Consider the following 12,326-nt stretch of genomic DNA (forward strand, 5'->3'; position numbering starts at 1 on the left):
GGGCGGTTGGTGTCATGAGGGCTCAAGGTAAAAGCTCTAGCCTTGAACAGGGTAAGAGGTTCTAGCCTCAACTGGACAGACGTGGCCTTTCATTTTTTTGGTGGCTATTGATTCTAGTCTTGACCAGGTCGACACGGCCTTTCATCCTTTTGAGGTTGGGGACTGGAGGGCCTTCTGGTAATCTATAACTTTACAAAAAGTATTAATAAAGGACATGTTTAGTCTGTTCACTACCGTGCAAGTGGCCACGTCTTTCTTCACAAAATGCCCAATACTGCGACCAGAGAGTTTTAATATTCAATATGGTTTTACTTGTTCTTGTGAGAGATTTTGCAGTCAAACTTAACAATCTGCACAAACCCGTCATTCATGTTAATTCCAGAGAATCCTATACTTATTTGTATTTTAAAAAGCAGTTAAATAAATAAAAACGTAAGTAAATATGTATTGAACTGAGTGCATCAAAACATTCAGCATTTGTATAAACCTGCTACGGCCTGCCAGTGTCTGCAGCGCAGACTACAGGATAAACAGTGTGGTATGAAAGTATGGTGCACAGCGTTGCACATTTTTCTCGACTTCGGAAGGATGAGTCCCAATCTCATTTGTGCAAAGTGTTGTAATGGGATTATTGGAGAGTTAGAGAAACGTGCTCACAAGTTAAATTTTTATGCAAATCATCTGAGTAAATAAACAATAGCATGGTGCCGTTTGCGTCCTTGACTTGATCTGGTTTTTATTTTTATTTTGCTATTATTCTCACAAAGGCTAAGGTCTGCCTACTTTAGTATTAAGTGCTATACGTCGCATAAGCAACAGCTAACCATTCACTCAACCACGCAACGCCACTCACCCACGCAACGCCACTCACCCACGCAACGCCACTCACCCACGCAACGCCACTCACCCACGCAACGCCACTCACCCACGCAATGCCACTCACCCACGCAACGCCACTCAGCCACGCAACGCCACTCACACACGCAACGCCACTCACACACGCAACGCCACTCACACACGCAACGCCACTCACACATGCAACGCCACACACACATGCAACGCCACACACACATGCAACGCCACACACACATGCAACGCCACACACACATGCAACGCCACTCACACATGCAACGCCACTCACACATGCAACGCCACTCACACATGCAACGCCACTCACACATGCAACGCCACTCAACAACGCAACGGCACTCAACCACGCAACGCCACTCAACAACGCAACGCCACTCAACAACGCAACGCCACTCAACAACGCAACGCCACTCAACCACGCAACGCCACTCACACACACAACGCCACTCACACATGCAACGCCACTCAACAACGCAACGCCACTCAACCACGCAACACCACTCAACCACGCAACGCCACTCAACCACGCAACGGCACTCAACCACGCAACGCCACTCAACCACGCAACGCCACTCAACCACGCAACGCCACTCAACAACGCAACGCCACTCAACCACGCAACGCCACACACACGCAACGCCACTCACCCACACAACGCCACTCACCCACGCAACGCCACTCACCCACGCAACGCCACTCAGCCACGCAACGCCACTCAGCCACGCAACGCCACTCAGCCACGCAACGCCACTCATACACGCAACGCCACTCACACACGCAACGCCAACGCCACTCACACACGCAACGCCACTCATCGACGCAACGCCACTCATCCACGCAACGCCACTCATCCACGCAACGCCACTCATCCACGCAACGCCACTCATCCACGCAACGCCACTCATCCATTTCCAAAACGAAAAATTTAAAACTCTTCTATTGCGAGACCTATTGCATTTTCAATGCTTGTTTGGAAATTGTAATTTTTTATTCAGATGAGCAGGTTCTTTGTCTTTGGACTTGACGTGCTCTTTCCTTTGTTCTGATCGTCCTCTTCTTTCCGATTTCTGCGAGGAAGTCTGAAAAGATTGAGAGGGACGTGTATCAATATCTTGATATCTATCAGGTTTCTTTATATTATCCCTATTTCTAAGGTTGTATTTTTTCACAGAGGGCTCCCGTTGGGGAGACTTGCGTCCTTGGTCGGGAGATCTTTCTCTCTGCCAAGGAGACCTTCCTCTGGACTGGAATCTTTTTTCTTTAGGATTGGATTGTTTATTTCCATCCCAGCTCTTTTTTTGATTGTTTAAATTATTTTTTATAAATACCTTTTCAGGACTTTCAACTAGTTGGGGTTTCACTGGTATTCCACCCAAACTATCTCTTCCTAGTTCTTCATAGGATTTTTCTATGATTCTGGCAATTTCAGATGGTTGGTCTGCTATATTTGTCTCTTTTAACCTCTGGCGAATCGCCACATTTGCTGCTTCTCCCTTTATGTTGGCTAATAATATTGCCGAGACCTGCTTGAAATCTTTCAGTAGTTTCATACCGAGAGTTAAAGCGGGTTCTGGACCGTATTCATCTTGAATCTGTTTTAGCACATCTGGTATTACTGACATGGATGGTACACCATGTGTTTTTGTGTAAATGGAAGCAAAGACTGTTCCCCAAGTGTCACAGTCCTCCACATGTGGTGCGATTCCCATTGGAAGACAGATAGTCAGAATCCTATGTTTCTCAACAGGGGTGGTATCTGGAAACACCGCCTCTATTTGAGTTATTTTTTGTGCTAGCCAGAAAGGAATTTGTTCCCGTTTTGCGGGTACCTTACCTAGACAGGACTGTATGTTCTGTGGTGTAATTTTATTTGTGTTCCCCTGATGACTGGTCAGCTGTGGAATTTTAATTGCTGGTTGGATTGTTGAAGTCCGCATTACATATTGGACTAATTGTCTATGTATTTTTATTAATTGTTTTAGCTGTGCTAAAAGTTCTGGTGCAGGCATTTCTTCAATGTCTGGATGTGGTGTGTATCCGGCTAGGACCGGCCACGTTGCTCCTGGTCTACCTAGTGGACCGAGACTGGTGATGTGATTATTATGTTTTAGGGCGCCATTAAACAAGAGCAGATGCTCTTGAAATTTGAGTGGTATTTCCACCTCCTCGAAAGGAGTGTACTCATTAGGAGGTTCCTCTATTTTGTAATAGTGGAAGTCCTTTGTTACAGCGTTTGCTGCTGGAAAGTTTATCCATGAATAGAATACCTCTGTCTGCCGATATTCGTGTGCCTCAATTACGAATATGACTGTACCACCTCTTGGTGTCAGTCCATTTTCTATAAGTTTTAAAGTTATAGATTTCCTTATGTTGACCGGGATGAGTATTATATCCGGGTCATTTTGTAGCAGAGTATTATCAGCTGCTATTAGTTCAGCTGCTAGTCTAGCTGTCTCTCTTTCTTCTTCAGTGTCTGACATACTATTGTCAAGAAGATTATTTTATTTATTTGCAGATCAGGTTTCTATGGAAACAAAAATTAGATGCACAATATTTTGGAACAGTGTATCCTTCAACGTTGAATAAACCAAGAACCATACATAGGAGTTTCCTCCTGCGCGGTTTGGCGGATATGACCTTTCACCCACTCCAGACGTCTTTGGAGTATTATGGGAAAAAAGGGGTCTGTGTGAAAAAGCACGACTGAGTTACTCTAATGTCTTGCGTTAGTTTTATCGCCTATCCAAACGTTGAGCGCCATGTAGTGTAGTTCCTATTATCCCAATAGGCTCTGCGCATTGGAATAATATCTTCAATAGTATAGACCTAGGGCAGAGGTTAACTAGGTCTTCTACTGACGATATTAGACTTAAAGTTTTGTGTTTGCCAGCTAGCTCAGAGTTCACTAGAAACTTTCTCGAATAGGCAAGGAGGATTTTAACCTCCCTGGATAGACAAGAAGGGATTTAGTTTCTGACAACCATAGAACATGACAACTTTGCTCTCCCCTAATCAAGAGTGTATCTCTAGAGTCGTGTGAAAACAATAGACAACTTATTTTACTCAGTCAGTACGTGCATTCTTAGTTTCACCAGTTTGTAGAGAAATAAGAGATGGGCGTGGTTCAATAAAAGATGTTATTTATTGATCAGTCTCTTTTCTCATACAAGAGAAATGAATCGCTATTATTGCAATACTTGTAGTTAAGTAAAGTGCATACAGTAGAGACAGAATTATAGAATAATACTGTAAAAGCATTGATATGGTTTCTGAGCCATATGATACTTTAAAATGGATAAAATAGATACATACATATATACATTTGACTAATCGTACTCAACTGGTGCTTCTAACCACGCCTACCCCAATGTACCTGACCTAAGCCTAATACGTGGGCGGGAGTAGATAAGTAGCAGTTTAAGTTAAGTTTGTTTTGCCAAGGGACTGACTCGAGAATTCTCTGCAAGGGGTTATTCAGTTCTGTACCTGAGATCTAGAATGATGGAGGGCTGGTATCTCTTATCCCAGGTCTTGATATTCCAGCTGCCTGTGAGGGCTGCTTGGAAGCGCCGGAGCTGGATTTCTCGGCAGGAGAAAGGCAGCGTCTCGTTCTCAGCGCGTCAGGAAGGCGGGGCAGCGTCTGTGGGCTTCGCTCTCTGCTGGGCTCCTCAGCACGTCTCGCTGCTCCGATCTCGTCACCACCGCATGTGTTTGCTTAAGGCAATGTCGGTAATATTTATACCTGAAAGGTGCCGAGATTGACGTAAGGATGGACATATATACGTCAATAAGGATGTCATATGAACGGGCTCGTTCGCACATTCTTTTGCTGAAGTTCTCGGTGAAATCAAAACAATGGCTATGGGAATTTCCCAGGTCGCTGTAGGTTTGATTTGTTTTGAGAACTCCGTATGCCTTATCAGGGGCTGGAGGAATATCGCTTGTCTAATTAGATGGCATGCGTTATGACCTAATCAGATAACGCGCTTCTGTGCCGTGGTGTGGCTTAATCAGATAACGTTTTTTGCACCGTTGGATGGCTGCTAGTTAATTATTAACCAAACCAGGGTCAGGAATAGGGGAATCGATACAGTACCTATAGGAATACATCACAACATGGCCCCCTCGCAACCATCGTCAGGAACCATGGGCGTAACATTGTCTCTGACACTGATGACACCCAGCTTATCCTCTCCCTCACCAACGAACCCAGCATCAATAAACACAACTTCCGAGAAGAGATGAAACCCGTTTCCACCTGGATGAAAAACAGCTGCCTGAAACTCAACTCCAAGAAAACAAAAGTACTCATCCTTGGTTCTACCCCCTCCGCATGGGTCGACTCCTGGTGACCCCTGCCCTCGGAAATACCCCCACCCCGACGAACCATGCACGAAACCTCAGAATCATACTAGACTCATCCCTCACAATGAACCGCCAGATCAATCCTGTATCAGCGACCTGCTTCAACACCCTCTGCATGCTTTGAAAGACGTTCAGATGGATCCCATTTGAATCCAGAAAAACTGTCACACACGTTCTCATCAGTAGCAGACTGGACTACAACAACTCTCCCTATACTGGAATGAACAAAAAACTCCTTCGCAGACTCCAGACCATCCAGAACGCCACAGCCAGACTGATCCTCGATATCCCCCTTCTTCAACCACATCCCCCAACACCTCCGCGATCTCCACTGGCACCGACTCGAAAGAAGAATAACCTTCAAACTCCTCACCCACGCATGCATGGCCCTTCACAACACCAGACCAACATACCGGAACAACTGCCTTTCCTTCCACGCACCCAAAAGACACCTCCAATCATCCAACCTCTCTGGCCATCATTTCATGAATCTACAAGACCAGAACGGGAGGAAAATTCTTCTCCTACCTCTCAGCCAAGGCCTTGTACAACCTCCACCTCTGACAAAACCCACACTGCTCCAGTTCAGGAAGAACTTCAAGACCTGGCTCTTCGGATGACCCCAGCCCTCAACTGAGCTGCCCCCCTTCCCTGACCACCTTAAGTTCCTAACGGGTGAGTAGTTGCACTTTACCATCCTTGCTTGATTGATTGATTGATTGATTTGATAGTACTTTGGAGTTTGCATTGTATGTCATAAAAGAATCAGTCAGCATGGTACCAGAATATTGAGTTTTAAATATCATAGCAAAAATACCAACAAGGTAAGTTTAGCTATAGGAAAGTTTAGGCTTACTGTAAGTAACTCCACATATATGTACCATAAACGTGAAACGTTTTTCTTAAAGGTACTAGATATGAAGTTAAGAATAGTAAATCTACGTTTAATAACACATGAATACCTGCATGATATTTCGTTCGTCAATATTTCTGTTATGGTATTCTTGTACCACTATACTTGTGTCGTCGAAATTCTGACTTAGATGACAAAAAGCTAATATGCTTTACATCAGAATTGTGCCCCTCCATGTTACAGGTATCCAACAATTTGCTGTTTTCATCAAAGGGAATGTTAAAGACCACCACCAAACCACAAATCTCTTTGTTTTACATTAATGACAGCATTGAGATGTGCTGCGCTCAATAAACTTTATATAAATAATACTTTCTACGTGTAAATCCCTTCTAGATATAGCAGCATCCTGAATGACATCTTAGCTAATAGGGGTCGCTAATTGTTTATTTAACATGAATTCTATTATGTTGGAAATTACAATTTTTGTGCGTTGTAACCCCAGATTTTTTCCTTTGATGTTTTTATTGGCGGTGTAGAATATTGTGCACTCTACCCCTGCTTATCAGAGGTAAGGTGCCTGTGCTTCCACTTTCAACATGATGAATTTGGCATACCTCTGAATGGTATAGTTAACTTACCTGTAATTCCCTAATATGTGGTGCAAAAGTGTACCCAGTTACTGTAATTAAAATGTCGCTAGTAGGCTGCAACATCCATTGTGCCACCATCTACTGCATTGATGGTGCAAACATTACTCCAGGGCTATCATTTGTAGTCTAGCTGGGCAGTTTTAAACTTCAAATTTGGCCTGTCGAATGTCCTTTTTAATGTTAATGTCACCCCTAAATAGGCCTTACTGCCCATAAGACAAGGCACATAGGATTTGAAAGCAGGACATGTACAATTTTAATGTTACACATGTCATTAAGTAAAAAACTAGATCAAAAGGCTATTTTCACTTTAGCAAGACTGACTGTTTGATAGGAAAACATTGGGATGCAATATTAAAAGTGGTAATTTTATTTCTGGCTAGGAAACACCGAAACATGTAATTCTTAGAATTTTTAAAATAATTGTTAAAAGGTCAATTCACTGGTGAAGTCAGAATTCTAATACATATTTTGGAAAGTGTACTTTTAGAAAGTTACCCTTTCCCTGCTAAGACCCTTTGAAGTTCAATTTGCATGAGCTCTCACTGTCACCTGGCAGCTGAAAAGCCCCCTTGATGAGGTGGGAAAGCTGATCCCCAGGGCAAGACAAAGGCCTTGGGTGTGGGGAGGTGTGTATGTCCCTCTGGCAGGATGACCATATGGGCTTTGGCAAGAAACTTGATTAACTTCCAGTTTGCCTACCTTATCACAGGCAAATGTTAGCTGACAAATGGGTGGGGGTCTCCTTTCTTACCCAGTCAGACAGGAACCATTCACAGAGGGAGAGGAGCTGCCCCCAGAACTGTTATAGGTTGACCACAGACGAGGGGTTGCTCAATACCCTGGCCACGCCTCTGAGGTGGGCACGCAAGATCTGCACTGGGAAAGAAGGGTTCTGCCATCTTGATGTTAGGGAGAGAGTGGCTCTGTGTGATTGTTTGCAGTATTGAACACAGGAAATTCTGCAAATGTGGGTAGGGTTAGTCCCCTAGGAACTTTTATCCCATTGATTGGGGAGCATCCAGGAGTCGCCCCACCCACAGGCTGGTGCCAGGCATAAATGTAGCACCCACAGTATGGTTCTCAGAACACTTTCTGAACCTGTAGAAGAGCATAAGAGGACCCCTTCTTTGATTGTTTGGAAAAGCAATAAAAATTGTTTTAAAAAATAATAATAATTAAGAGGACTGGACCTGCTGTCTGTAACCAGAGAACAGCTTTGAAAACTAGACCTGCTCTCCATCTTGTAACCAGGACAAAGAAGTAGACTCCAATGGTCATAAGGCTAACCTCCTGTTCACGTTACAGGGACAGACAAGCTGCAAGAAGCCTGTTTCTGCAACATCCCAGATGGCCAGTTCCAACTGGAACTGCCCTGGACCCTGCTGCTGGTGCTTTTGGAATGAGTCTGGACACGCAAGTGCTTTTTGAAAGGTACTGGAGTCTTGGCTAGTGTCAACAGTTCCTCCTATCATATTCCAAAACCTGGAACTTAGAACCGTTTTGGCTTCAAGAACCTCCGGAAGACTGGGCCCAACCTGCCAAGCTGAATCGACAAAGTTGCATTGCTTCTAGGCCAATGATTCACATTGCTCTCAGTTGGAGCATTTTCACAGCATTAAATCTGATTCAGCAAGACTTCACAATTAAGGTATTCTGCCTTCTTGAGCCCTCTGTGTCTACATCCTGCAGCCTTGCCCCTCTGGAAAACTTTGGGCTCTATAAAAGTGACTATGGGTCTGATTACGAATTTGGCGGGTTGGAGTGGGCCGCCATGACAGCGCCCCACTCCCACACCGCCTAAATTATTTGCTGCCCACCCGCCAGATTAGGAGAGTTCTCCTGGTCTGGCAGATGGTGCTTTGGTGGTCCCATGCGGTGAGCCTTAGAAAGGCACAGCAACTGGAACGCCAAAGCCAGTTCTTGCACTGCATAGACTGTTAAGTCCATGCCATGCAGATACTGGAGATGCATGCATACGGGGGGCTTAACACCATATGCCCCCCTGTATGCATCCCTTGGCCCTGAGCAACAGGGGACCATCTAGGGCCCTCTTTGTATCCTCACTGCCACACTTTTCATGGCAGGCTCACCGCCATGAAAACTGTGGTAGTGAGGAAACTCATAATATTCTTGATGGTGCTGCTTCAGCAGCGCCAAGCATATTGCGGGCCTTGGACTGCTGCGCCATCACCAGGGATCTGGGATCCCCGGTGGTTGCAGCGGTCCTTTGGTGGTCCAACCACCAAACTAGTATTAGGGTGGTCGGACCACTGTTGCAGTGGTGCCTGCACCACCATTGCTGCTACAGTGGTCCATAAGACTGCCATAGTCGTAATTAACCCCTAAGTCTTTTACTGGGCAAAGGTGCCAAAAATATCTAGGCAACGAAGGACCTACCTTGGCTGTGAAATTCAAGTTTCTCCCACTCATAGATTTTCTGTAAAAAATCAACAGCTTCATCTGGACCTGGCCCAACAGCTATTTGACATTATGGAGTGCCTTTCGGCCACAGCCAGCTGTTGTGTTGTGCTTTGGCTTTATTGCTCTTTTGGTACTGCATAAATTCTTTACACTTTGCCTCTAAATTAAGCCTGTCTGATCCGTGCCAGCGCTACCAGGGGTGTGGTTAGGTTTATTTTTATAACTTTAGTGGTTCCCTCTGACAAGGGTTGTGGTTAACACTTGAGGTGGCCACTCTCCCTCTCAACTAATACCCCAATTTCTTACATATTTCGTATAAATTGTGGACATGATTTATCCCAGGGGTGGCCAAGTAAGTCCAGGAGGGCTTAATATATGCCAAAATCATTCACATACAGTTAATCTAAATGAAACTAATTTGCATAGTCATTGCTTGTCCTGAAAACGTGAACTGAATGTCCCACTCCTGAACCCAGGTTGGGCGCACCTGATTTAAAAAAAAACTCTTGCATCATAGTCCTTTTCCTCCCGCTCTTAAGACCTTTATCGGGGCCACCCGATACCACGTGCAGTAAGCCTCTAGCATCCTTTAACCTCAATATTTCAATAGGTATTTCCCTATCTGCTCTTTTTCTCATTGCATATTTTAAATGTTTTACTTTTTCTTCTGTAACCCCTCTCTCGTCTCCTTCGCATCCCACCACAATGTATCCTAGAAGCAAGCAGAGCTCTAAGAGTCACTATCAAGAAGCATATATGCTCACAGATAGCCCACTCTGCAAGCAGACACTTATGGAGCAACAGCAGTCAAAAAACCAACTATCAGCCACTGCCTCAAGGTGGCCTTCTTCTTCGTCGACACCTGTATCTAAGGGTGAGTATGCCTTTGGATAAAACACCCCAATGTTCTCTGCGTAGCTCCAACCCAGAAACCAAACTTACCATGGCGAGTGCAAAACCGCACGACTCGTGCGTTTTTTTGGCTGCGTCTCCACACTGTACAGTGTCACCCCTTAAATTTCAGTCCTAAGTGCATCTTGCATTCTTACAGTCTCCCCTGCACTCTTACCTCCACTCCTGCCTGGGTATTCCCTACCAGGGGGCTTATGTCTCCCTTACATTCTGGCACACTCTGTGCCAAAGGCTGATAACGCAACCCTTTAATTCACAAACAGACTCTTTATACCTCTTTGTAAAATGCCTCAAAACAGGCTAAAACACGACCCACGCGTGGCCTCCAATTACTATCAATCGGTGCCTGCGTGTGTGACCAACACAAACAGCAATTGCCTCCGCAGAAATGGAAAATAAGTAAAGTTGTATTTTGCACAAATGCGCCTTAAATATGTGATTAAACCGCGCGCCATGAAAGGGCCCTGACTGGCCACATTGATTTGCGGCATTACAGACGTATTTAGACGTCCCTCACCCCTGCAGGCAAGTTCACCGGAGCCAAGCAGCCTCCAGGTCCCCTCGCCCCCGGCCACACTATATTTAGCAAATTATTGAGGGTTATTATGCAATCAGGGCTGAGAAGTCGCACTTGTAGCACTTTGATTCCATTGTGCGTCTAAACATTTTTACAAAACTCCTGTATTTGCATTTGTGAGGCTTCGGGATTAGAGCATTTTGTTAATTGCCCCCATAGACGTCCCATCTTTTCCCCCTCTGTGCGCCTTTGCACGGCTTTTCTCTGTCCTTCCCTTTCAATAGCGCAGCCTTTACGCTTAAACCGGTGCTTCCAAAAGGCCCAATTTATTTATTCTCCATTTTTCTCGGATCATTCATTGAAGCCCCCACCACCCTCCCCAAATAAAAAGGAGGGCTACAGTTTCTGTTTTTTTGGGACGTAGAAAAGAAAAGCTAATTCTGGTTGTGACCTTGAGAGCTGTATCCAGGAGGAGAAAGTGGGACCGCTTGAGTCAACAAGGCCCCATCTCGCAGACTCGCCCCTTGTCTTTCTTCCAACTCCTTTTTTCCGTTTAAGACTTTTTTTTACTCCCTTAGACTTGTCTCTTATCTATCAGCTTAAAAGAGCAGCTTGTAACAAATCAGTCTGCTCGATTTACAAGAGCATTATATGCAGACAAAAGCGGCCAGGCAGCCAGTACCTGGGGCTCGGAGACGCACGGTGCCGGCAGCTGAACTGCATGGCTTGGGGAAAATGCGCACGAAACAAAATACTTGAATCCTTGAAAAAAAAGACCCCTTTGTAAGTTCCCTTTAGAAATCAAGCATTTCTGCATGACAAAGAACAATTAATAAGCCGTCTTTTCACAAGGCAGCAGCTGGTTTCCCCGTCAGGGGGGAAAGTTGGAAACAAATTCAGGCTGAATGCGCGCAAAGGGTTCTTTGCGCACAGACATCTCCCATCCAAAACAAGGTGACCCATTTGGCACAAGGGGGGAAAGGAGCGGGGCTGGGGGGCTGCGGGCCCGGGGAGCTGTCAGAAACGTTTAAGCTGCGAGCAGTGGATATGGCAGATCCTTTTCAGGGAGGAGGGAAGCCGCTGCCCATGTTGGGTTTTGGCGCACAATGGAGGTGCTGAGGGCCTGCCGAGTGGCTCTGGGGCCGGCGCACGTGGCTGCTGAATGGAGAGAGGCTGGGGCACCCGCCTGGCCGACACACACACTCAGACACTCAGACGTTGCTCTTCAGAGGTGCAGGCCTGTGTACAGTAGGCCTGGCTGTCTCACCCCCATGGCACAGTGGCACCACATATAAATGTTCACGGGCCCCTTTTTATCCAAAATGGAGAAACTGGCCACTCATTTACCTTACCTGTCAGGTGCGCATTAATACGTGTGGGTTCATTGCAATCGGGTGAACATTCCTTCAAGGGAGTCTCTCCATCGGGGAGCATGTGCCCGCCCTGCATGGCCAGTGCCACGGGGGTGCCTCATTAATATGCATGCGGTTACAGTGCACCCAGAAGGAGAAGGATGCACCAGTTTGGAGTGAAACCACCAGTTGTATATGAAGATTACAAAAAGGGGAATTATGGAAAATATACCACTCTCAGCTGTTGCTTGCTGTGTCCTGGTCGGGTCAGTGTTTGACACAGATGACGATTTTATTGATTACACTAGTACGATGTGTATCGTGTACATGATGCTGTTACCTGCATCTCTGAACAAGCAACTTAAAATCGCACTCTTTGG

Source organism: Lissotriton helveticus, chromosome 8 (assembly GCF_964261635.1).
Source record: "Lissotriton helveticus chromosome 8, aLisHel1.1, whole genome shotgun sequence".
In the NCBI taxonomy this organism is placed as follows: Eukaryota; Metazoa; Chordata; class Amphibia; order Caudata; family Salamandridae; genus Lissotriton; species Lissotriton helveticus.